The sequence below is a fragment of the Acinonyx jubatus genome, chromosome X, assembly GCF_027475565.1.
Source record: "Acinonyx jubatus isolate Ajub_Pintada_27869175 chromosome X, VMU_Ajub_asm_v1.0, whole genome shotgun sequence".
In the NCBI taxonomy this organism is placed as follows: Eukaryota; Metazoa; Chordata; class Mammalia; order Carnivora; family Felidae; genus Acinonyx; species Acinonyx jubatus.
Window position 1 is genome coordinate 39,195,141 of NC_069389.1, and position 24,569 is coordinate 39,219,709.

The following is a 24,569-nucleotide window of genomic DNA, read 5'->3' on the forward strand; positions in this document are numbered from 1 at the left end:
AAAGGACTTGTATCTAGAATATATAAGGAAAGGGGCGCCTGGGTGGCTCAGTCGGTTAAGCGTCCGACTTCGGCCCAGGTCATGATCTCACAGTCCGTGAGTTCGAGCCCCGCGTCAGGCTCTGTGCTGACAGCTCAGAGCCTGGAGCCTATTTCCGATTCTGTGTCTCCCTCTCTCTCTGACCCTCCCCTGTTCATGCTCTGTCTCTCTCTGTCTCAAAAATAAATAAACGTTAAAAAAATAGAATATATAAGGAAGGTTTACAATTCAACAATAAAAGGCAAAATAACTGAACTTTAAAATGGGCACAAGATATGAATAGATGCTCTCGCAAAGAAGACATACAAATGGCTGACAAACACATGCTTAACATCACTCGTCCTCAGGGTAATCCAAATCAAAACCACAGTGAGCTATAACCTCACACTCGTCAGGATAGGTATAATTGTTTTCATACGGAAAATAACAAGTGTTAGTGAGGATTTGGAAAAACTGGACCTCTCATGCCCTGCTGATAGGAATGCAAAATGGAACAGCCCCTGCAAAAAATAGTCCGGCAGTTTCTCAAGAAGTTACACACAGAGTTACTATTTTACTCAGCGATTCCCAATGCCTAGGTACATACTCAAAAGAAATGAAAATATATTTGCACATATATGAATGTTCATAGTAGCATTGTTCGTAAGCGTCAAAGAGTAGAAGCAACCCACATGAATGAATAATAGCTAAACATAGTGAAGTATGCCCATCTAGCGGGATACTGAGGCCATAAAAATGTGCTGATACATGCTTCACCATGGATGAACCTTGAAAACATGCTACATAAAATAAAGCAGTCACCAAAGACCACATATACTTCATTTATACGGACCTTCCCAAACAGGCAAATCTAATGAGACAGAAAGGAGATTAATGGTTGCCAAGAGCGGGGGGCTATGGAGGTGGAGGTGAGAGCTAAAGAGCATAGAACTTCTTTTTGAGGTCATAAAAATGTTCTAAAGCTGACTGTCGTGATGGTTGCATTTCTCTGTGACAATACTAAGAAACATTGACTTGTAGACCTTAAAATGAACATTGGGTGCTGTATGTAAGCGACGAACCACAGGAATCTACCCCAAAAACCAAGAGCACATTTTACACACCGTATGTTAGCCAATCTGACAACGAGTTCTATTAATTAAAAAAAATTAGGGACACCTGGGTGGCTCAGTCGGTTGAGCGTCCGACTTCGGCTCAGGTCATGATCTCGAGGTTGGTGGGTTCAAGCCCCACCTCGGGCTCTGTGCTGGCAGCTCGGAGCCTGGAGCCCGCTTCGGATGCTGTGTCTCCCTCTCTCTCTGCCCCTCCCCTGCTCACGCTCAGTCTCTCTCTCTCTCTCTCTCTCAAAAATAAACATTAAAATAAATAAATAAATAATAAATAAAATTGGCATACATGGGTATAAATAGGTCAAAAGAATAAAAATAAAAATAAAATGTATGAATGGTGTGGTAGTTGAGTTATATCTCAACAAAGCTGTTACCAAAAGAACCCAACAACATAAAAACAAATAAAAACTAGGTGAAACAAGATGTAGAGTAAAATTTAGACCTGTAAATGCATATAATTGAAAAAGAAATCTGAAAATTGATCTCAGGAAAATAAGCAAAAATAAATTTAAAAAAGGAAAAAAAATGAAACAGAAAAAATATAGAGATCGACAAAACAGAAGGGTGGTCCTTTGAAAACACCAAATTTATAGACCTCTGATGAGTCTGATGAGACCATCCATAAATTAAAGAAAAAAGGAATAACCAATACTAGAAATAAAAAAGGGTATTTACTATAGTGTAAGAGACAAACATTGGTGGAACTGAATGGATAAATACACAAAACCACAATAATAGCTAGAGAGGTCAAAAGCCCTTTCTTAACAAACAGATGGAAATAAGCAAGAATATAGAACTCAATGCTGCCATCAGCCAACAAGATCTAATTCACATTTATAGAATACTTCACCCCACAATAGTAGAACACACGTTCTTTTCAAGTGCCTATAAAATATTTATTAAGATAAACCATATTCTGAATCACCAAACAAACCTTAACAAACTTTTAAATATTGAAATCATACAGTGTATACTTTCTGGCCATAATGGAATCACACTAAAAGCTAATAACAGAAAGAGGGGCACCTGGGTGGCTCAGTCAGTTAGGCATCCGACTTCAGCTCAGGTCATGATCTCACAGTTCGTGAGTTCGAACCCCTCATTGAGCTCTGTGCTGACAGCTCAGAGCCTGGAGCCTGCTTTAGATTCTGTGTCTCCCTCTCTCTCTGCCTATCCCCTGCTCACACTATCTCTCTCTCAAGAATAAATAAACATTAAAAAATTTTTTAAGTAAGTAAAATAAAATAAAATAAAATAAAATAAAAACCAATAACAGAAAGATAACAGGAAAATTTCTAAACAGTTGGAAATTAAACAAAACACTAATAACCCATGGGTTAAAGAAGAATCAAAGGAAATCTAAAAATTCACAGGATTAAATGAAAATACAACATATCAAGATTTGTACGATGCAACTAAAGCAGTGTTGAGAGGGAAATTAATAGCACTAATTGCTTACATAGAAAGGAGGTCTCAAATCAATAATGTAATTTCCTACCTAAAGAAACCAGAAAAAAAGAAGAGCAAAACAAGTAGAAGGAAGGAAATAGTAAGTAATAGAGGTAGCAAAACTCAAGGAAATTGAACACAAGAGAACAAAAGAGAAAAAAGATCAATGAAACAAAAAGCAAGAAAGATCAGTAAAGTTGACAAATCTCTGGCAAGAGTTATAAATACAAAGAGAGAAGACCCTATCACCAAAAATGGGAATAAAACTGGATATGACTTGCAGCCATTCATAAGGATACTAAAGTGACACAGGCATCCTCAGAGATATTGCGGGTTCCAGACCACCATACTAAAGTAAACATAATAATAAAGTAAGTCAAATAAATTTTTGGTTTCCCAGTGCAGGTAAAAGTTATGTTTACATTATACTGTAGTCTACTAAGTAGGCAATAGGATAATGTCTAAAAACAAAATACACATACCTTAATTTAAAAATACTTTACTGCTTGGTGTGTCTGGGTGGCTCTGTCAGTTAAGTGTCAGACTTCGGCTCAGATCGTGATCTTGTACTCTGTGAGTTCGAGCCCTGCATCAGGCTCTATGCTGACAGTTCAGAGCCTGGAGCCTGCTTTGGATTCTGTGTCTCCCTCTCTCTCTGCCCCCCACCCCAACTCACGCTCTCTCTGTCTGTCTCTCTCTCTTAAAAATAAATAATTTTTTAAAAATGTTTAAAAATACTTTACTGCTGGGGCACCTGGGTGGCTCAGTTGGTTAAGCGTCTGACTCTTGATTTAGGCTCAGGTCATGAGCTCATGGTTCATGAGATCAAGCCCCACCTGGGCCACTTGGAAGAGGCCACTTGGAATTTTCTATCTCCCTCTCTCTCTGCCCCTCCCCCACTTGCATGTGCTCGCTGTCTCTCTCTCTCTCTCTCTCAAAATAAATAAAATAAAACTTAAAAAATACTTTACTGCTAAAAAATGCTAACCTTCATCTGAGCTTTCAGTGAGTCGTAATCATTTTCTGGTGGAGGGTCTTGCTTCAATGTTGATGGTTGCTGATCAGGGTGAAGACCATGAAGTTTTCCGTATCAATGGATCCTTCTTCTCAAAATGATTTCTCTGTAGTGTGAAATGCTGTTTGATAGCATTTTACCCACAGTAGAAATTCTTCCAAAATTGGAGTCAACCCTCTCAAACCCTGACACTGCTTTATCAACTACGTTTGTGTAATATAATCCTTTGTGGTCACTTCAACGGTCTTCACAGCATCTTCATCAGGAGTAGATTCCATCTCAAGAAACCACTTTCTTCGCTCATCCATACAAAGTAACTCCTCACCCCATAAAGTTTGATCATGAGATTTCTGCAATTCAGTCCCATCTTCAGCCTCCACGTCTAATTCTAGTTCTCTTACTGTTCCCCCCCCACATCTGCAGTTACTTCCTCCACTGAAGCATTGAACCCTTCAGAGTCATCCATGAGGGTTGTGTCAACTTCTAAGCTCCTGCTCATGGTTACATTTTGACCTCTTCCCGTGAGTCACAAATGTTCTTTTTTTTTTTTTTAATTTTTTTTTTCAACGTTTATTTATTTTTGGGACAGAGAGGGACAGAGCATGAATGGGGGAGGGGCAGAGAGAGAGGGAGACACAGAATCAGAAACAGGCTCCAGGCTCTGAGCCATCAGCCCAGAGCCTGATGCGGGGCTCGAACTCCCGGACAGCGAGATCGTGACCTGGCTGAAGTCGGACGCTTAACCGACTGCGCCACCCAGGCGCCCCACAAATGTTCTTAATGACATCGAGAATGGTGAATCCTTTCCAGAGGGTTTTTGATTTCCTTTGCACAGAGGAATCACAATCCATGGCAGCCACAGCCTTATGGGACGCATTTCTTAAATAAGAAGTTTTGAAAGTCAAACTACTCTTTGATCCATGGGTTGCAGGAGGGATTTTGTGTTAGCATTCACGAAAACAACATTAGTCTCATTGTACATCTCCATCAGAGCTCTTGGGTGGCCAGGTGCATTGTCAATGAATAGTAATACTTTTCAAGGAAGCTTTTTTTTTTTTTCTGAGTAAGTCTCGAAAGTGAGCTTAAAAACATTCAGTAAACGATGTTGTAAACAGATGTGCTGTCATCCTGCTCTGAATTAGCTCTTGGTCTGACAGAATGTGGTGGCTAATTTGATCTTCCGTCTGGACTGCTAAAACTTTCTCCCTACCAGCAAGAAGGCGATTTCCCTTTCTTTCATTTGTGTGTTCACTGGAGGGCCACTTTCAGTTTCCTTCAAGAACATTTTCTTTGCACTCACAGCTTGGCTGTTTGACACGAGAGACTGGCTTTTGGCCTATCCCAGCTTGCAACATGCCTTCCTCAGCAAGCTGAATCATGTCTATGTGTTTCATTTGAAGTGCGACGTACAACTCTTCCTTTCACTTGAACACTTGGAGGCTGTTGGAGGGTTACTAACGGGCCTGATTTCAACATTGCTGTGTCTCAAAGGAGAGGGATGCCCGAGGAGAAAGAAATATAGGAAATGGCTGGTCAGGGGAACAGTCCGAACACACGCATTTGGGTGTTAAATTTGCCATCGTATATGGGTGTGGTTCATGGGATCCCCAAACAATTACAACAGTAACATCAAAGACTGTTGATCACAGACAAGCTTAACAAATACAATAATCATGAAACACTTGGAGACATTGAAAGAATTATCAAGATGTGACACGGAGACACGAAGCGGGTCAATGGTGCCAGTGGACTCACTCAACACAGGATTGCCACGGGCCTCCAATTTGTAAAAATGCAGTATCCGTGAGGCGCAACAAAGCGAAGCACAATAAAACGAGGCATGCCTGCATTACAAACAACTTTATGCACATAAATTCGGCAACGTAGATGGAATGGACCGACAGAGTAGAACCAAAAAAACTCAAGAGCACCCATACACAAAAGGGAAGGAAGACAGCTTTGCTTTGCATCCATCATCCCCTACCGCAAGCTGCCCCCCCAGCACTGCTCAGGGTCAAGAGGAAATTCCCAGCTAGAAAGAGCTTCCCTGGTGGGGAAAGAAAGACTGGTGTGACCGATCGTCTTCCCCAGCCTTGGAAGGCCCTGCGAGAGGGCTCCACTTTGGTTTTCCCCGACCCAGGGACTGGAAAAGCTGGTGTGTATAGGGATGGCTAGGAACAAGGAAGAAAAGCTGGGGTTCCCAAGAGCAGGGACTCACTGGGAGCAACTGGGGTTCCCAGTGACCAGCTATGTAGGCAAGCCCAGCAGGTTTTGCCACTGAGGAAACCCCCCCCCCCTGCTGCAGACTACACTGGCTTTGGCCCCCACGGGCATTTATATTCCCTGCTACCAGCTGCCTGAGTCCCTCATCATGCCATCCCCCTGCATAAGAGCAGGACATCAGCCTAGACCCTGTGTGGACGACCCACACTGCTGGATGAGTGCTCTGGGCTAGGCTGGGCCGCTGTGTACCCGCATGCTGAGGGCCTGTTACTATGACCAGCCTCTATTGCCAGACCGAGCACACTTGGAGGGAGGCCTGCAGCCACAGGACAGCCTGCCAACAAGCAGGGGACCCGCAGCTGCTTCTGGGGCCAAATCGGGCCCTTCCAGTTAGGTACTTGCACGCCCTTGGCACGAACCCCGTCCCCAGCCTCCATTGTTGTGCTAGCACGGCCGGACTCAGCAGCCACATTAGTGCACATCACTAACGCTGACACCCGGGGTCTCCACAGCCGTCAGTGCACCTGTAGGCGGCCCTGTCCCTTGCCACCTGCCCTGGAACACCTCACAACGTGTGCGTTCACAATTGGACGCTGCCACTCTTAGGCACCTACAGCCAAGGATGTGCACACCGCCAACTCTGGCTACTACCACTGCTTGTCCCGGTCCCTAGCTACTGGGCCTGGAGGGATGGCTAAAGACCCCAGCAGCTCTTGTAGCCTTTGTGTATCCCCTGCAGGGCCTGCCAAGGACCATGCAGTTGTCAGTGGCCTGAGTGGACGAGCCACCAGATTTTCCCCAGAGCTGGTGCTGCCACATGCCCTTGTACTTGGTGCCTTATACCACCAGACCCAGGGTCACAGCACGCTTCAGCACGCCCCCACCTGAAGTCTCCCTTAATGAAGTCAACCCATGACATCTGGAGAAGGTGACTGCTTCTTCAAATGTGTAGATATCTGTGCAAAGCTCTAGGGATCACGGAGAATTAGGGAAACATGACACGACCAGAGGAACATAATAACCTTCCAGTAACTGATCCCGAAGAAGTTGAGGTCCAGGAATTGCCCAAGAAAGGATTTAAAACAATCGATCTAAAGATGCTCAGAGAACTACGAGAGAACACAGAAACCAAAACTAACTACTGGAAACCGAAAAGGCCAATGTGATAGTTAATTATACGTGTCAACTTGGTCGAGCCATCACACCCAGATACTTGGTCAAGCATTGTTCGTAATGTTTCTGTGAAAGTGTTTTCTGAATGGGCGTAATAGTTATGTTGATGGCCTTTGTATAAAGCAGGTTACTCTCCATAATGTGGGTGGATCTCATCCAATCAGCCGAAGGCCTTATTAGAACAAAAACTGTCCTGAGCAAGAAGAAATTCTGCCAGCAGACTGCCTTTGAACTCCGACTGCCTCTCTTCCTGAGGTCTCCAGCCTGTAGCCCAATGTATGAGTTGTGGCACTACAAAATGAATCGAATTCACAACTTCCCAGGGTGCCTGCCATCAAAGTGAAGGCATTGATTGAAAAGGAATGAGATCCTGAAAATTGGAATGGGATGTATGGGAAGACCTGACGAAACTGGGGACATTGAACCTCTAAATTTGAATGAATCCTCATGGCCAGAGGAAGTAGCCTCAACAAAATAAAGGCCATGCATAATAAGGCCACAGTTACCATCATACTCGGTAATAAAAGCTTGAAAGCTTTTCCTTTAAAATCAGGAAAAAGACAAGATGTCTCAGCCTCACACTTTTATTCAACATAGTACTGGAAGTCCTAGCCAGCATCAGGAAGGAAGAAGTTAAATCGTCTCTGTTAGCACACGAAATGCTCTTAGACATAGAAAACACTAAAAACCACACCAAAAAAAAAATGTTAGAATAAACAAATTTAGTAAAGTTGCAGGATACAAAATTAACACACAAAAGTCAGTTATGTTTCTATACACTAATGATAAGCTATCTAGAAAGAAATTAAGAAAGCAATGCCGTTTACAACTGCATTGAAAAGAATAAAATACTTGGGAACACATTTAACCAAGGAGGTGAAAGATCCTTATACTGAAACCTATAAGACTTCAATGGAAGAAATTGAAAAAGACCCAAATAAATGGAAAGATATTTTATGTGCAAAGATTAGAAAGATTAATATTGTTAAAATACCCATACTACCTAAAGTGATCCACAGATCCAATACAATCTCGATCAAAATTCCAGTGGCATCTTCCACAGAAGTAGAGAAATAATATTAAAATTCGTACGGAACCACAATAGATGTCAAATGACCAAAGCGATCTTGAAACAAAAGAACAAAACTAGAGACATCACACCTCCTTATTTCAAACTATAGTACAAAGCTACGGTAATCAAAACAGTGTGTTACTGCCATAAAAACAGACACATAGACCAATAGAACAGAATAAAGAGCCTAGAAATAAACCAGTGCATATATAGTCAACTCATCTTGGACAAAAAGTGCTAAATACCCAGTGAGAAAGGAGCGGTCTGTTCAATAAAACTGGGTACCCACAAACAAAAGAACGAGATTGGACCCTTATGTTGGACCAAACACAAAATCCACTTGCAACGGATTAAAGACTTAAATGTAAGATTTGGAACCATAAAGCTCCTTCAGAAAACATATGGAAAAGGCCCCTCGAGACTGGTTTTGGCAATGATTTGGGGGTAGGACCTCAAAAGCATAAGCAACAAGAACAAAAATCGTAATGGTGAGAGCGGGCGTCCTTGTCTTGCTCCTCACCATAGGGGAAAGGCTTTCAGATTTTTCCCACTGAGCATATTAGCTGTTGGCTTTTCACATATGGCCTTTATGATGTTGAGGTATGTCCCAGAGATCCCGACTTTGTTGAGGGTTTTTTTTTTTATCAAGAATGTGTGCTGTATTTCATCAAATGCTCTTTCTGCATCTGTTGAGAGAATCATATGGTTTCTATCCTTTCTTTTATTAATGTGGTGTACCACATTAAAGTCTCAGCCTCAGCAATCAGACAACAAAAAGAAATACAGGGCATCCAAATTGGCAAGGAAGAAGTCAAACTTTCACTATTTGCAGATGACATGATACTCTATGTAGAAAACCCAAAAGACGCCACCAAAAAATTGCTAGAACTAACACACAAATTCAGCAAAGTCACAGGATATAAAATCAACATGCAGAAATCTGTTGCATTTCTATACAGCAGTAACGAAGCGGCAGAAAAAGAAATCAAGGAATTAATCCCATTTACAAGGGCACCAAAACCAATAAGATGCCTAGGAATAAGCCTAACTAAAGAGGTAAAAGATCTGTACTGTGAAAACTCTAGAAAGCTTATGAAAGAAATTGAAGACGACACAAAAAAATGGAAAAAGATCCCATGCTCCTGGATAGGAGGAACAAATATTGTTAAAATGTTGATACTACCCAAAGCAATCTACACATTTAATATGATCCCTATCAAAATACCACCAGCATTCTTCACAGAGCTAGAACAAACAATCCTAAAATGTGTATGGAACCACAAAAGCCCCTGAATTGCCAAAGCAATCCTGAAAAAGGAAAACAAAACTGGAGGCATCATGAGTCCAGATTTCAAGCCATATTACAAAGCTGTGCTTATCAACACAGGACGGTAGTGGCACATAGATCCATGGAACAGAATAGAGAACCCATAAATGGGCCCACAACTATATGGTCAACTCATCTTTGGCAAAGTAGGAAAGAATATCCAATGGAAAAAAAGTCCCTTCAACGAATGGTGTTGGGAAAACTGGACAGCAACAGGCAAAAGAATGAAACTGGATGAAAGACCTAAATATGAGGCAAGAAAACATCAAAATCCTAGAGGAGAACACAGGCAGCAATCTCTTTGACCTTGGCCGTAGCAACTTCTTACTAGACACATCACCCAAGACAAGGGAGACAAAAACAAACATGAACTCTTTGGACTTCATCAAGATAAAAACCTTCTGCACAGCAAAGAAAACAATCAACAAAACTAAAAGGCAGCCTATGGAATGGGGGAAGATGTTTGCAAATGACATATCTAATAAATGGTTAGTATCCAACATCTATAAAGAACTTCTCAAACTCAACCCCCTCTTAAAAAAAAAAACAACAAACAATCCAGTTAAAAATGGGCAGAAGACATGAATAGACAATTTTGCAATTGTCTATTGTAAAATTCACATGGCTAACAGACACAGGAAAAGATGCTCAACATCACTCATCGTCAGAGAAATACAAATCAAAACCATGATGAGATAGCACCTCACACATTGTAAGAATGGCTAAAATTAACAACGCAGGAAACAACAGGTGTTGGTGAGAATGGTGAAGAAGGGGGATCCTCTTACATTGTTGGTGGGAATGCAAACTGGTGCAGCCACTCCGGAGAACAGTCTGGAGGTTCCTCAAAAAAACTAAAAATAGATCTACCCTACAATCCAGCAGTTGCACTATTAGGTATTTACCCAAAGGATACAAAAGTACAGATTCGAAGGGGTACATGTGCCCCGATGTTTATAGCAGCACTATCAACAATAGCCAAACTATGGAGAAAGCCCAAATGTCCATCGACTGATGAATGGATAAAGAAGATGTGGTATAGATATGCAATGGAATATTAGCCATCAAAAAGAATGAAATCTTGCCACTTGCAACAACGTGGATGGAACTAGAACTTATTATGCTAAGCGAAATAAGTAAATCAGACAAACATCACATGATTTCACTCATACGTGGAATTTGAGAGAAGTGACAGATGAACATAAGGGAAGTGGGGGGAAAAAGAAGAAAGGGAAGCAAGCCACAAGAGACTCTTTTTTTAAATTTCTTCTTTTTTTATGTTTATTAATTTTTGAGAGAGAGACAGATTGTGAGTGTAGGAGGGGCAGAGAGAGAACGGGAGACACAGAATCCAAAGCAAGCTCCGGGCTCCGAGCTGTCAGCACAGAGCCCGATGCGGGGCTCGAATTCATGAACCATGAGATCATGACCTGAGCAGAAGTTGGACACTTAACCGACTGAGCCACCCAGGTGCCCCAAACCACAAGAGATTCTTAACGATAGAGAACAAACTGAGGGTTGACAGAGGGAGGTGAGTGGGGATGGGCTAGATGGGTGATGGGCATTAAGGAGGGCACTTGTGATGAACACTGGGTATCGTATGTAAGTGACGAATCACTGAATTCTACTCCTGAAACCTATATTGCACTGTAGATCAACTAACTAGAATTTAAATACATTCATCGAAAGCAAAAATAAACACGTGGGAAGATATCAAATTAAAAAGCTTCTGCACACACCAAAACGAAACAATCAATAGAGTGAAAAGGCAACCTACAGAATTGGAGAAAATATTTGAAGACTGAAATAGATATATACCTGAAAGGAGTTAATATCCAAAATATAGAAGGAACTCCTAAAACTCAAGAGCAGAAGCAAACAAACAATAACAATCCAATTTATAAGCGGGCAAAGGACATAAACAGGGGAATGTAAATCAAAACCACAAAGAGATATCACCTCACACCTGTCAGGATGACTATTAGAAAAACGACAAGAGGAAATGAGTGTGGGCAAGGGTATGGAAAGAAGGGAACCCATCTACACTGTTTTCGAAATGTAAATTTGTACAATCATTGAGTAAAACAGTATGGAGTTTCCTAAAAAAAAAAAAAATTAATCATAGAACTACCAAGTAAATCCAGAAATTCCCTAGGGTCATTGCAGCATTATTGACAATAGCCAAGGTATGAAAACAACCTAAGTGTCCACTGATGGATGAATGGGTAAAAAATATATTATATCTTACACGCATGTATTATATCTATTTAATGAAATGCTATTCAGCTATAAACATGAAGGAAATCTCGTCATTTTCAACAACATGGGTGAACTGTGAGGACATTATGCTAAGTGCGGTAAGTCAGACAGAGGAGGACACATACTGTAAGATCTCACTTATATGTGGAATCTAACAAAGCCCAACTCCAGTGTTTACCAGGAGCCGGGGGGAGGCAGGTTAGGTTGGGGGGAATGAAGAGATGTTGACCGGAGCATGCACACTTGAAGTTATAAGAGGAGTACGTTCTGGGGACGTCCCGTAAACATGGGACTATAGTTAACAAAACTGCCTTGTATACTTGAAAGTTGCTAAGAGACTGATTCTTAAATGTTCTCTCCATAACAACAACAAGAACAGAAACAACCAAATGGTACTTATGGGAGGCAAAGGATGTGTTAACTGCCCTTACCATGGTAAGCATTTTGCAATATATAGGAATACAAAATCCTCACAGTGCACCCCTTAAACTTACACAATGTTATATATTACCCGTATCTCAGTAAAGCTGGAAAATGTGTGTCTGTTCCCAAATTCCACTCTTTATAAGGATACCAGTTCCATACTGGATTAGGGACTCATCCTACCTCAATATGACCTCCTCTTAACTCTCACTAGTTAAGTGTCATCCTCAATGACACTATTTCCACGTAAGGTCACATCCCAAGGTACTGGGGGATAGGACTTAAATATGTGAATTCGGGGGAGGGAACGTAAGTCGATCCATAAACATATGTTTCCATTATACACATCAATTATAGCTAATGGATAGGTAGGTAGGTAGTGAAAGCCTGAAACATCATGGAAATGTTATGTACCAATTCAAGGACAGTGATTACCTCCAGAGAGGGAGGGAGACAGGAAGAAAGGTTTAGGGATGGAACTCTCATAGTCTCCTTAACCTTATCTTAAAAAAGCAAAGCAAAGCAAAACAAAACAAAACAGTTCTATTAGGGCAAAATAACTGTTAAATCTGAGCTCTGAGTGACCGGTATATAGATGTATGTTGCATTATTTTCTAACCTCTTGGGAGTGTTTGATATTTTGTATCTATAAAAAAGTAATTCATTCTGGGGTGCCTGGGTGGCTCAGTCGGTTGGGCGTCCGACTTCAGCTCGGGTCATGATCTCTCACGTTCGTGAGTTTGAGCCCCGCGTCGGCTCTGTGCTGACAGCTCGGAGCCCGGAGCCCGCTTTGGATTTTGTGTCTCCCTCTCTCTCTGCCCCTCATCTGCTTGTGCTCTGTCTCTGTCTCTCTCTCTCTCTCTTTCTCTCCCTCCCTCAAAAATAAATAAACTTTAAATTTTTTTTAAAGTAATTCATTCCTTCATTCATTTTCTTGAAAGAAGTTACAAAGGACTGACTCACTAAGCTCAACAACACAGATAGCCCTTCCTCCAACAATGAGAGTTATGTCATTGTTTTTACATTTTAAAATCAAATGAAGCGTCGCTGTGATTTTAGTGATCCTGTTATTTATAAAAATCTGTATCTTTAAAGACATGATTACACTCAATGGGCTAAGATGCTCCCGTCATGAGATATTAAGCCGCGTCTGAGACAGGCAAAGAGAAAAAAATTCTAACCCCACAGTTTATGCTTATGCCATGGCCTACTCGTTGTGGCTAGAACGGGGGTAGAAACACGCAAAATCTTCCGAATCTTTCTTCCTCCTACCCTTTATCTCTGCGTCTTTTGAAAAGTGGGCTTGTAAAGTTCAGTTCATGTAAGTTCCATTTGTAAATGTGTTTTCTACTTACACAAATTAAGAGGATACCTTAGTCAAAGGACCTCAGAGTCTAACTCTGCTTTGCCAATAGCCAACTGCTTGCTTTGGGGCAAGCTTTATTGGTTTGTTTTTTGTTGCTGTTGTTGTTTTCATCCAGAAAACGAAAGATTTGAATTGTGCTGAGATCTAAATGTGTTAAGAAGCACAAAGATGATTTATGTAATTTGTGAAAATGTCAAACTTTCAGTTGAATATTCAGTTACGTGATGAGTTACCGTAGCTGATGTGATGAACTTTTTCTCAGAGTGGAATACAATCGCTTGTTTGTTCTGGCAACCTGGAGACACAATCTCTGTTAATCTGACCCAATCACACAGCACCCCTCCCCCCCCCCCCCCCCCCCGCAACGTAACATTATGCACACATCGAGACTCCTGAAGCGCCTTGACAATGATAAAACACATGTCCCTGGAAGGAAAAAGACGTCTCTGTAAAATCTTGATGTCAGATGCAGCTTTCATCCGGGAGTCTTGAGCATGATTTTTTCCTGAGCGGAACTTGATGAAGTCTTGGCCCCTTAATCCCTCTCTGCAAGAAAGCCAATCATACCGACTATATCCTAGGTTTTATGGAAGATTTTGGGGGGCCACAGGGGAGAAGCGGGTTAGATGACACACAGTGTTCCACGTGAATACTCCCAAACAGAACCACCTCTGCTCCGAGACTCGTCGTTGAGATTTCCACCGCTGGCTAGCTCTCCTTCCCCAGACTTGGCCCAAATAGTGCGTAGTTCGCCTCTCCTCCTTGAGGGACTCTGGGCCTCGGAAACTCAATCCTCCCTCTCTGTATCCTTACTCAAGGATCTTTTCAACAAAGCTGGTCTGTGCTACAAAGAAATTCTTCTTGAAGAAGAATTTGAAGGTAAACTTTTGCACCTGTAGGCATTTGCAGACACAGATCCCTTGCCTATTAATGGCTGTATTTAATGTGCAAGCAGCCTGCTTGACGCTCAGGTCTCAATTCTGTACCAAGCCTTGGACTTTTGCCTCCAGAAATGGTGCCCCTCACCCCCAATGCAGCACATGCAACAGACCTTCCAGGCTACCTCCCAGGCACCAAAATTATTAGCTGACACTGAAGTTGCCTTGGACCCAGCCCCTAATTGCATCAGAACCTGGCTACTCGAAGACTGGCTTTCTTAATCTATCCAAACTCAATTGGAAAAACCTACTTAATTAAATAGGAAAGTGGTTAACATTGTGCAAGTACAATTTTCTCAGATGATTAGACACTTTTTCTTTTGAAATGAATAAATAAAAGGGAAAGAGGGGCAGAAGAATAATGGTACAGGTTTTACTTTTCTAAAGTTGGAATAAAATTAGCATAATTTCCCTTTTATTAAGCTACAGTAGATAGAAGGCACATTATAGACACTGTAGGTGGAGTTGTGGGTGGACACAGAAGAGGGGTAATGAGAGAGCATTGAAAATACAGCTGAAATAATGAATCAGCCTGTAGAATGGAAGGATCCCTGATTTGATCACAGACAAAGGGGATGGAGAATAGAGAATACAAAAAGAACAAGGAACACTTCACCGTTGATGTGGGCTTCAAAAGTTATACTTTGTGCTCAAAGGGGAAGAAAGCACAATAATATCATTCATTAAACTATCTAATTTTATTCAAACTAATCATGATGGAAATGGAAGGTACATTAGATCTGGAGCAAACTTGCTAGAATGTCAGAACCTTGGGGGTAGTGGTCATTTTGCCCACCCCCCTCAAAGCACGGACAATGCAACCCTCCACATATACCTTCCCTGTGCCATTCATTGTACAGACGAGGAAAGGAAGGCCCAGGGAAGGTTTGCAGAATAAGTGGTTTTTTGAAACATTGTAGAGCTCTGTGACGCCGGCAACCAAATCTCCACGTGATTTCTACAGAGCGGGCTCCACTGCTTGACGTAAAGCAGAAAGTGAATCAAGAAATTATTAACAGGATTGGGCCAATCGATCTAGATTCTTAAAGGATGTATACAGACGAGGAAGTGACTCGGAATCTGTGATTTCTTCACCTGATCTGTGCCAGGAATAATATTTAGATGGCCCCATTGTTTCAGCTACAAATCTGGAAAGCCCGAGAGTTACCTGGACAATATTTTCCCTCCCCACACATAGGCAGTTAGATACCAAAGTCTCTGGCCCAAAATGCATCCTGGGAAGTCACCTTCTCAGCCAGCTTTCTCTCTGTGTCTCCCACACAATGGTCCCACTCTTGAAATTTTCTCCCTGCTTGGGATCTTCTTCTCAGTCTCCTCCCAGACTTTCTTGCTTCCCACTCACGCATCGTTTACCGCTCCCCATAGTCCCTACTCTCTTCTTCTCATTATGATTCCTCTTGACAGCTACTGAGAGATGCTTTGATGGCCCACTAAATATGAGGCCCAATTTTTCCTTAATGTAAAAAAGGTAGATCCCCCTTACTCAAAGACGAGGTCCATTCTTCTCCAGAAACATAATTCATGGTGTGGTTTCCTGCCCCCCCCCCCCAGAGATTTTCTTCCTAGAGAAGAGGGCTCTTCTGTATATATTAGGATGAGCCGTTCTGATGCAGTTACAAAAAAATAGTAAAAAATGAGGTTTTCCCTGAAAACAAAGGGAAACCCTGGATCCTGCTACAAGGTCCGCTTCTTCCCATGATGGATAATCTTAGATAATCCCATAATCTCTTCGTCCCTTCTTGAGCCTCCCTGCAGGAATTCTGGCTGTGCTTAAAACAACTCACCTGATCGTGCTGTTCTCAGCCACCTTAGCTGGTGGAGACTTTCAGCTAGTCTTTGATTCAGCACATTATTTGTCACGCTTATAACGTCTGAACTCATTGTTATGTCTGTTTTCTTACATTTAAATTTCGGTTGCGTTCTCTCAGGGCAGCAACTCTGTTGCTCCTGGTTTGGTGTCACTCCCAGTGACAGTTTCTGGCTCATAGCATGTGCTCAATAAATCCTTGTTGAATGTTAGGTAAGTGACCTAATACAAGGTTGGTGATCAAGGTTCTGCCACTTACGGATGGCTCTCTAGGGTGACAACTTATCTGTACATATGGCCCAGAAACATCACTAGCCACCTGAATTGAGGATGTTGGGCTGAGCCAAGAGGTTGTCTAACCTTCTGTGGGCAAGAAATTTGCCCCTATGCCACCTATGGTAGACTGAATCATGGAAATCAATTCTTCACCCTTCCTATCCTCGTGCTTTCTGTGGCCTTTGATTTTAGATTCAGTCATGTCTTGCTTTGGCCAACGTGGGCTGAAGTGATGCTGAGTCAATCCTGAGCCCAGACCTTAACAGCCTTTGCATGTTTCTGTGAAGAGCTGAGCCAAACTGGAAAAAAAATCTGAGCTTCCAGGTAGTCAGTTAACAAGCCCAAAGGGGCGCCTGGGTGGCTCAGTCGGTTGAGCGACCGACTTCGGCTCAGATCACGATCTCGCGGTCTGTGAGTCCTAGCCCCGCGTCGGGCTCTGTGCTGATGGCTCGGAGCCTGGAGCCTGCTTCGGATCCTGTGCCTCCCTCTTTCTCTGCCCCTCCTGCACTCACTCTCTCTTTCTCTCTCTCTCTCTTTCAATAATACAATAAATAAATGTTAAAAAGATTTTTTAAAAAAGGAATCATCTTATTGCTGAGGGAGCCCCAAGCAAAAAACCTCCTTCCATTAATGGATCTGGAGGTGAGGGGAAGAAAGAGATGGAAAGGTTAAGAGTGGAAAGTACTGAATATTGAGGTAGAGTGGATAAAATATTCTTTAGAATCCCTGAAAAAATATTCTCCGTAGAGGTGACAGAGAGATGCACTAGCCAAAGGTCCCTAATAAAGAGGGCTCCGAATGGAGGTGCCTTGGCTAGGAAAGCAGATATGCATAAGAACATGGCTGGTTGAGGGGCACCTGGGTGGCTCAGTCGGTTGAGTGTCCGACTTCGGCTCAGGTCATGATCTCGCGGTCTGTGAGTCCTAGCCCCGCGTCGGGCTCTGTGCTGACGGCTCAGAGCCTGGAGCCTGCTTTGGATTCTGTGTCTCCCTCGCTCTCTGCCCCTCCCCTGCTCATGCTCTGTCTCTCTGTCTCTCTGTCTCTTTCTCTCAAAAATAAATAAACATGAAAAAAAATTAAAAAAAAAAAAAGAACATGGCTGGTCGGGAGGCCTGAATCCCTGACTGCAGCTCCCTTTACAGACTGTAACGCGTTATCTGTGCACCAAGTCTGGTGTGGAGAGACGACAGCTTTGGCCAATGAGGCCTGGTAGGTAGGCCCTTCGAAATGGCCAGAATGGCCGGGCCTGAAAGATCACATTTAGATGTTTGACCGAGAGCCTGACTTCTCAGTTTCCATTTGCCATGTTGGACCACTGCCATTACGATGAGAAGAGCTTCCTCGAGTAGTTACTGCCTCTTTATCCTGGGTCCCAGAATGAACACATACGGAGTAGAGCCACGCCAGTTGACTTAAAGACATACAGTTAGAGGGTAGAGCTGCCCTAGCCATGAGAAAATGAAGGCGAACCATCAAGTGGAGCCCAGCCTGCATCAGCAGAGCCAATTTAACTGATCCATAGATCCGAGCTGATCTCTGATAGAGCTCAGTAGACAAAGACATTTAACTTGTTAACAAATGTTCAAGAAGCTAGATGACAGATTGGACATGTTGAAAATGGGAGATAAAACAAAGACATCAACTGGGCTTTTAATTCTAGAGATAAAAAGACTACAATTTCTAGGCACTGTATAGAATTAATGGCAGATTAGACATTGCAGAATGTCTAGTTCTGACCTTGAACACATAGCAATAAAAAACGTCCAAGAAGATGGGAAAAATAATAGAACGTTAAGGGGTTGTATAACAATTTCTAGCAGCCTAATGTATGTGAAATTGGAGTCCTCGAAGGAGAGGATTTGGGGGAAAGGAGGAGAAAAAAGTCCCTGAAAAAATAAGAGCAAAAAAATTTTGATGCAAACTATAGGTGAACATATTTTAAAAGTTCAACAAATCCCTAACACAAATAACAGAGAGAAAATTACATCGAGGGGCATAATAAATTTCACAAAACAACTGATAAAGAAAAGAAATCTAAAAAGTACCCAGAGAAAAAAACACATTAAGTCCAGAGGAACAAAGGCACGACATATTCAAAGCATTGAAAGAAAAACAACTGTCCACGTAGAATTCTTTCCCAGTGAAAATATATTTCAAACTCAATGCAAAATAAAGGCATTTTCACACACATAAAAGCTGTGCTCTAAAAAGTAAATTCCTTCAAGAATAAGGAAAATGATTTGAGATGTACATCTGGATCTACACGAAGTCAGGAAGATCAGTGGAAATAAGAACTACATGGATGAATATTAAAAATAAGTTCTCATTGCTTAAATCCCTTTTTTTTTTTAATTTTTAACGTTTATTTATTTTTGAGACAGAGAGAGACAGAGCATGAACGGGGGAGGGTCAGAAAGAGAGGGAGACACAGAATCTGAAAACAGGCTCCAGGCTCTGAGCTGTCAGCACAGAGCCCGACGCGGGGCTCGAACTCACGGACCGTGAGATCATGACCTGAGCCGAAGTCGGCCGCTCAACTGACTGAGCCACCCAGGCGCCCCATCTTAAATCCCTTTTAAGATATTATTGATGGTCTAAAGCAGGAATTGGAAACCTTTTTCTGTACAGAGCCCAGTCCAAAGTATTTTACGCTTGGTAGCTTATATGGTCTCTGTCACAACTACTTAATGTTGCTGTTTTTGCATGAAAGTAGCCATAAGCAATACGCAAATGAGTACGTGTCACTACTTTCCAATAAAACTTTATTTTCAAAAACAAATGGTGGTCTGGACTTGACTCATGGGCTATAGCTTACCAAACCTTGGTTTAAAACAAAAATAACAATATATTGGAGGGTTTATAACATATATAAACATAAGATAGATGCCCCCCAAAAGGCACAATGACTGGAAGGGAAAAAGGAAAATATATGTAACAGAAAGGCTGTTATACTACCCGTGAAGTGTAGCATTTGAGGATAGACTAGTATAACGTAAGGATGTACATTATAAAACCTAGAGCAGCCACCAAAATAACAAAACAAAGCATTATAGTCAATAATTCAACAAAGGAGATAAAACAGAATCACAAAAAATCAACCCAAAAGAAGGCGAAAAAGAGAGCTGAACAAAGAACAGTTCGAAGAAAATAAATAGATGTTTGACTTAAACACAATCAATAATCAAATAAAATATAAATGATCTTGACACTCCCATTAAAACTTCATAAAGGCTCAGATTAGGTTTAAAAAATCAGGATCAAACTATGCTTTGCCTATAAATAGCTTAAAAATTCAAAGTGTGAAATGGCAGACCATGATAACACTAATCAAAATAAAGCTGAAGATACATTCATATCAAAGTAGATTTCAGAAAAATTAACATTACTAGGGATAAAGACAGTAAGCTTGTAAGTGGGTCAGTTCATCAAGAGAACACATCAATCCTAAACATGTATTCACCTTAAAACTGAACATCCATACTGAAAAGTTTAACTGTATTTGCAAACAATATGTCATTCGTGAATAAAATCCTATAAATAAAAATGTAGCATGAATGCATAAATGGCCTAGCAAGGTGACAGGATTTTATATTAATGTGCAAAAATCAACAGTATTCCTATAGGCAAGCAACAAAAATCAGCAACTGAAACTCAAAAACAATACCATTCACAATAAGATATAGAAAATACTTGGGGATAAACGTGACAAAATATATGTGAGACTGGCACGCTGAAACGTATAAACCATCATCAAGAGAAATTAGAGAAGACTTAATAAATCAAAAAGTATACACAAAAATAAACCCCAAATGGATGAAAGGCCTAAATATGAAACAGGACACCATCAAAACCCTAGAGGAGAAAGCGAGCAACAACCTCTTTGACCTCAGCTGCAACAATTTCTTGCTCGACACATCTCCAAAGGCAAGGGAATTAAAAGCAATAATAAACTATTGGGACCTCATCAAGATAAAAAGCTTCTACACGGCAAAGGAAACAATCAACAAAACTAAAAGGCAACCGACGGAATGGGAAAAGATATTTGCAAATGACATATCGGATAAAGGGCTAGTATCCAAAGTCTATAAAGAACATACCAAACTCAAACCCAAACAACAGGTGTGAGATCCCCTCTATCAGAATAAGCTCCCCTCTATTTCTAATGGGTATTGTGTTTTCTCAAATGCTTTTTCTGCTTCTATTGAGGCGATCATTTGTTCTTTGTTATATGATATTAATTAATGTTTTGGATTTGAAACCAACTTTCCACTTTGGCATCCCATTTGGTTATGTTGCATAATCCTTCTTATATGTAGCGGAGTTTGGTCTCCTGCTATTTTGTTGTGGATTTTTACATGTATATTCATAAGATGTATGGGTCTGCAGTTTCCTTGTGATACATTCTTCTGGTTTTGGTACCAAGGTTGGGAAGTGTTCTTCCTCTCTTTCTTTTGGAAGACTTTGTAAAGAACTGCCATTCGTTTGCTTTAACTGTTTGGTAGAATTCACCAGTGCAGCCGTCTGGGCCTGGCCTTTTCTTTTAGGTAGTTTTTTGATGACTAATTCAATCTTTTAACTGCCGTAAGTCCACTCAAATTGTCTAGCTTTTCTTGACTCACATTCGGTGGTTCGTGAGTTTTCTAGAAATTTAGCCATTTCATTTAAGTCGTGTTGCCTAATTTATTTTCATACAATTGTTCATTGTACTTATAATCCTTGCTAAACATTTGTCAATTTTATTAATTTTATTAAAGCTCATTCTTTCCAAAAAACCAGTCCTCGGCTGCACTGATTTTCTTTATTTTTTTATATTTTCTATTTCATTCATTTCTGCTCTAATAATTTTTTCCTTCCTTCTTCTCACTTTAGGTTTAGTTTGTTCTTTTTTCCAATGCCTTCAGGCAGAAAGTTATTAATTTTCACTCATGTTAGATTATTTTCTAATTTTCTTTGGGATTTCTTCTGTGAACTATTGGTCGTTTATGTGAGATTTATGTGAGTGCTGTTTAATTTCCATCTTTTTGCAAGTTACCCTACTACTGGTTTTTAAATTTTATTCCCTTGTGGTCTGAGAACATACTTTGTATTATTTCTATCCTTTTAAACGTAATTAGGTTTGTTTTAGAGTCTATCTTGGAAAATGTTCCATGTGCATGTGAGAAGAATGTGTATTCTGTTGTCTTGAGGTGGAGTTTTCTACAGATGTCTGTTAGGTATAGTTGGTTTACAGTGTTGTTCTTTTTTTATTTTAAATTCCAATAGAATTAATAGTGTTATATTAGATTCAGGTGTACAATATAGTGATTCAGCACGTCCATACAACACCCGGTGCTCATCATAGCAAGTGCCTTCCTTAATCCTCATCACCGATTTAACCCATCTCTCCACTCACCTCCCCTCTGATAACCATCATTTTTTTCTCTATAGTTAAGAGTTTGTTTCTTGGTTTGCTCTCTCTCTCTCTTTCTTCCTTTACTCATTTGTTTCTTAAATGCCACATATGAGTGAGACCAGGTGGTATTTGTCTTTCTTTGGCTGACTTCTTTCGCTTGGCATGAACCTCTAGCTCCATCCATGCCATTGCAAATGACAAGATTTCATTCTTTTTTATGGATGAATAATGTTCCATTGTGCATAACTGCCGATATCGTTGGAATGGTTATACTACCCAAAGCAATCTACAGATTTAATGCATCCCTATCAAAATACCAACAACATTTGGTAACAACAAAAAATCCTAAAAGTTATATGGTACCGCAAAAGACCCCGAATTGCCCGAGCAATTTTGAAGAGGAAGAGCAAAGCTAGAGTTATCACAGTTCCAGACTTCAAGTTTTGTTACAAAGCTGTAGGAATTATAGCGTTTCCCAAGTCATCTATTTCCTTGTTGATTTCCTGCTCGGTGGTTCCATTCCTTGTCGAAGGTAGTTTATTGCAGTCTCCCTTCAATTCTGTCCATTTTTGCTTCTGTTGTTAGGCGCACATATCTGGAGCATAGTTTCCACCTCACTGAGCTGGGAGGGGGGAAGATGGGCATAGGTGTTGGTTCAGATACCATAGAGTCTTGCAGTTCTCACTGAGTTTTTGTAGATTTTCTTGAAAAACATTTCTTCATTTCTCATATGTCCTGAGAACAATTTTCAGAGACTTTAAATGGTTGTTTTCAAACTAATTTTTACCAGTTTAACTGAGAAGCATATCCACAAAGCCTATGATGTTGTCATGTCAGAAGCGGCATTCTTAGAAATTTTTTTTAAGTTAAATATATATATCCACCATAGGAACTGGCCATTCCACACTTGATTATTTACCGAAAAGAATACATATGTCTATACAAAGACTTGTACACGAATGCTCCCAACAACTTTATTTGTAATAGTCCCCAATTGGAAATAACTCAAATGTCCATTAACAAGTGAATATATATATGAATTATGATATATCAGTACATCAGAATACTACTCAGCGATGAAATAGGGTGAACTATTTATACACACAACAGCATGGATGAATCTCAAAATAATTGCACTAAGTGAAAGACGTGAGACCAAAAAAAAAAACCACACGTACCCTATGATTGGTTTTATACAACCTACTAGAAAACGTAAACTAACTAGTAGCAACAGAAAATACCATAGACGAGATTCACTGGGAGTGATTGGAGGGAGGGATAATAACGAAGCGTGAAGAAACCTTTCAGTGTGATGGACATGCTAATTATCTTCATTGTGGTGATTCACGAGCTAATATATGTGTCAAAACATGAAATTGTACGCTTCAATTTTTTTTTAAATTTTTTTAATGTTTATTTTTGAGAGAGAGAGAGAGAGAGAGAGAGAGAGAGACAGAATGTGAGTGGGGGAGGGGCAAAGAGAGAGAGAGAGAGACAGAATCTGAATCAGGCTCCGCACAGAGCCCCATATGGAGCTCGAACCCAGGAGCCATGAGGTCATGGCCTGAGCCGAAGTCGGCCACCCAACCGACTGAGCCACCCAGGCGCCCCAAAATTGTGCACTGTAAATATGTGAAGTTTGTTGTAAGGCAGTCATGCCTCAATGAAGCGGTTAAACTAAGGATTGATGGGGGCATGGGGGAGAGGGGAAAATGGGTGATGGGCATGGAGGAAGGCACTTGTTGGGATGCGCACTGGGTGTTGTATGGAAACCAACTTGACAATAAATTATATTTTTTAAAAAGTTCCATTCTTCTTCTTCTTCTTCTTCTTCTTCTTCTTCTTCTTCTTCTTCTTTTCTGAACATCTCTGGTCCTGGGAGGAAACAGCAAATTTCCTCTTGCTCAAGGTGACTTTTCTTCTTTTTCTGTGTGTTTCCCACTTCTGAGGAACCACCCAAACCACTGTACTCTTCTTTTTTTCCTCTCCTTTTGGTGCTTGGTCTCCTCTCTCATCTGTAATTCACCTGTGCCCTCGATCCATTCAATTTCATTTCTCTGTTCATTTCTTTATCCATTCAACAAACATTTGTTGGGCACCTGCTTGATGTCACATGCGATGCTAAGTTCTAGACATAAAAAAAAAGAAACATGGTTCCCATTGCCAAGGAACTCATTGTCTAGTAGGGTGGAAAGACACATATACAAAAATTACTAGAAGTCTTAAGTAATATAGAAGTTTACACAATACACAATAGGGCACAAAGAAGGAAAGAGTAGTGGGTATTTTTGGTTTTGTGTCCCTTGAGTATTCATTCACACTAATCGAGTAACCACAGCCTGATTTCCTTCTGGGGAATTACCTTTCTCCACTGTGTGCTGTGTCAGCATGACTATGGGTCTAAGGCGACTGTGTCTTCCCTGACCAAGAGGACTGTATAGAACCCAGGCTGGAATACAGGGTTTCTCCATGGGTTTTTCATCTTGAGAAATTCAAGGATGGAAAAACAGATACAGTTGGCTTATTCCAAAACTACCTCTTGGGCCAGATGGTCATATTCTAATTCCTGCTCCCTAGATCCCGGATCTGTCCTGACGTCTGTCTATTTCTGAATCTGGTACTCCAACCTTGCAATTATATCTGTGATCCACTTCTAATAAATTTCCTTTTTTTTTTTTTC

At 40.9% G+C, this 24,569-nt stretch overlaps 1 pseudogene; it reads left to right on the plus strand.

The window, feature by feature from the left end:
* The first annotated feature begins 6,830 nt into the window (after positions 1-6,830).
* The window catches only part of LOC106972811 (nucleoplasmin-3-like), a 63,257-nt pseudogene continuing 45,518 nt past the window's right edge, over positions 6,831-24,569 (plus strand).